We start from the raw sequence: 3,355 nt of genomic DNA on the forward strand, positions 1-3,355 counted from the left end.
ACACAGCGAGAGTGACTGAACGGCGCCGTGCTCTGAGCCTCTGGGCCCTGCCCTCCATGCCTAGCGGCTGCGGGCCTGAGCCGGGCACTGCCTTGCTGGGCCTCGGTTTCCTCATCTATAAATGCAGGTGCTGGAGTAGGTGGTCCCTGCAGACCCTTCTAGAGAATGTCTTAAATGTCTCAGAATCACAGTGAGCCCAAACTTCCTTCCAGTGGTTTCTGTTTTCCAAAACTTGCAGGAGCTGCTCTGCATCTGAACAAGAAGCTAAGAGTTGAGGAATACTGTGAGCTCGCTTGGTCCAGCCTCCTCCCCGGAGCAGCAAATGTATGTTTCCTCCCAGGGTCTTTGGGCCTCAGCCTGCAGACCTCCAGCAACAGGGCGCACTGCCATTCAGGTCAGTGCTTGTGCTTGTTGGCCTGTTTGGTCCCCCTTGGCCAGGACTCCCCGGGCCTGTGCTGCCAGCCCTGCATGCCAGGTCCCTCTTCCCACCGGGCACGGCAGCTACCTCCTAACCCCTCTCCTCCCTGGTCTCCGGGACCAGTCTCCCCACTGCCTCGGGGGCCCCTCAGCTGTGTGGAGACCATGTTGACATCCGTCTGAGTCTTCTCTCCATGGGTTAAAAAGCTGGAAGGTTGTGCCCTCCCTTGTCATGTCCCTAAAGCCTGCCAGCTGCCCCTTCAGGTCCCTGGTTCCCCAGGTGAGGGACTGGGAAACGTTGGGACAGGGGGGAGCAAAGACCCAACTTGGTCATCACGACACTCACAGTCTGGTGAGATCACGAGTTGGCAGGTGACCCCCAGGCCCCACTGCAGTGAGCGCCATGCAAGCCCTGTGGGGACCAGCATGAGCCAGGTGAGTGCCAGGCACAGCGACGGGCGGTGGGAGCCTGGGGGCCTGAGGTGGGGAGGCAGCAGCCCTGCTGAGCGAGCAGTCGTGGCTTCTTGACATGCTGTGGCCTCTCAGGGGAGAAGGAAGCCCCCGCCCCAGTGGCCCCAGGGAGGGAGACACTGTGGCTTCACCACCGGGCACGGCATCAACAGCTTTTGAGCTTCCCAGCTGGCGAGGATGGCGGCTGCCACGGAGGCTGAAGAAGGGGCCCCGAGACTGGGGAGGGGAGCCAGAGGTGGGGAGAAGGGGTCTGCGCCTCCGCCCTGCCACCCCCGGCCTGCTCCCCGGTACCCACATCGGCATCCCCGAGGGGCCACCACGGCCTCCATGGCAGTCCTGGCAGGACCGGCCCCCCGGCTCCTGGCACAGCTCCTGCCACCTGACTCTTGCCGGTGCTGCCAGGGCTGCTCTCCTCCTTCCAGAGGGAGGAACGGGAGGAAGAGAAGAAAAAAGCAGGGTCTCCCCATCTCAGGGTCAGAGGGCTCAGGGTGCAGACCCGGGATCAGACCCCAGCCCCCCACACCCTGGCCTGTGAGCTGAGCCTCCTCCTTGGGCATAAGCAGCGGCATCCGTCCCAGAGCCCCGTGGGGATCAGTCGGTCTGAGGACTGAGGGGCCCCTCCCAGGTGTGGGTCCCGATCCCAGCCCCTCCTCACCGGCCTCACTCGCTCCGCGTAAGGGGCTAACTCCTCTGTGCCGCGGGGTCCCTGTCTGTACAATGGGCTGAAGACGCCAACTTGCAGGGCTGGAATCAAGACTCAGTGAAACAATATACGCACAGGGCCTGGTGTGTGAACACCTGATAAACGGCCACATGATGTTGGCATCTGTCATCTTGCTTAGTCCGGTTGTGCGAACGCCATGTTCTCCCCAGTGGTGCCCCCCCCTGAGGGGGGACCCGGCTGTGCCGAGCTGTCCCCTCCTTGAGTTCCAGAGTCCAAATAAACTGCCGTGGCAGTGCCAAGACCAGCTTCCTCAGTGCCAGGAAGGAGGGCACACCGGCGCCGGGCCTGGGCCCTCTGCCCCAGGGACAGACGGCTTGATTTGGGGGCCCTATGCTGCGAGCCTGCACCCTGTCCAAGTCCCAGAGTCAGACCCTGCGGCTCTGCCCACCCTGTCCTTCCTCACCAACTGATTCTGTGAAGCGAACACTCACTGAGTGCCCTCTTATGAGAGCAGACCCTGGGGTCGGGCAGATTGTGTTCAGATTCCAGCTCTCTCTTGGTTGGTGTGTCCTCAGATGAGCTACTTTACTTCTTTGAGCCTCAGTTTCCTCTTCTGTAAGATGGGGACAATAATACTTTCTTCAAAGGGGCCTTGTGAAGACTGGATGAGTTTACTAGGCAGGATGGCTGGGCTGCAGTGACACTAACAGCCCCAAGACCTCAGTGGCTTTAACACAGCACTTACTTCCCATCTCACAGAGTCAGCTGTGGTCCAGCCGCCTTCGGGCTTCCACAAAGGCGCAGGTGGGGGACAGAAGGGCTGGAGAATGGGCAGCAACAATGAGATACTGTGGTTCAAAAGTGGCACATGGGGACTTCCCTGGTGGTCCAGTGGTTAAGACTTCACCTTCCAATGCAGGGGGTGCAGGTTTGATCCCTGGTCGGGGAGCTAGGATCCCACATGTCTCGCGGCCAAAATACCAAAACATAAAACAGAAGCAATACTGTAGCGAATTCAATAAAGACTTTAAAAATGGTCCACATCAAAAAAAAATCTTTAAAAAACCCCAAAAAAGTGGCACACAGGTCCCTTCCCACCTTCACTCACATTTCATTGGCCAGAATCAGTCACCTGGGGGACAGAGAGGTGCGACCACCAGGATGGGAAGTCACAAATGTTGGGGAAACAGTCTCAGTGTCTGCCACCATGAGATGACACTGTGCTTCCCCAAAGTGCCCATTCACAGGCCGCCCCAAGAGAGCACCTCATCTACAGTGAAATATTTCCCCTGATACTGATCCAGGCTAATGCTGTTCTCTACCTTAAACTTCATCCTAAACAAGAATGGCCGTGGAGTCCCGGATTTGGCGTGCAGCACATACGCTTTCTGGTGCACACTGAAATAAATACATCACTGTTTGAATTGAAAACATCCACCCACACACCCCCGAAATCACATCGTGAAGGACCACAGTCACACCTCCCACACTGGCAAAGGTAAAGTTAAGTTGACGCTGTTCTTTTATCAGTGCCTCTTATTAAGCTCTCAGAATAGGTTAGTTACTATTCTATTAACCGCTTTCTCAGTCCATCCACATGCCCACCTAATCCCCATTTTACACATGAGGAAATGGAGGCAAAGAGAAGCCTCCTCTGAGGCCATGCAGCTGGGAAGTGATGGAGGGCTCTCCCGCCTCCCACCTGCTCCCTGCCCCCCATCAAAACAAGCTGTCCCCAGCCTTGTTGGGCCTCCATCTCGGCTGATGTGGCCCAAATGCCCTTGATCCTGAAGATTCCCTGGA

The sequence above is a fragment of the Pseudorca crassidens genome, chromosome 7 (assembly GCF_039906515.1).
Source record: "Pseudorca crassidens isolate mPseCra1 chromosome 7, mPseCra1.hap1, whole genome shotgun sequence".
In the NCBI taxonomy this organism is placed as follows: Eukaryota; Metazoa; Chordata; class Mammalia; order Artiodactyla; family Delphinidae; genus Pseudorca; species Pseudorca crassidens.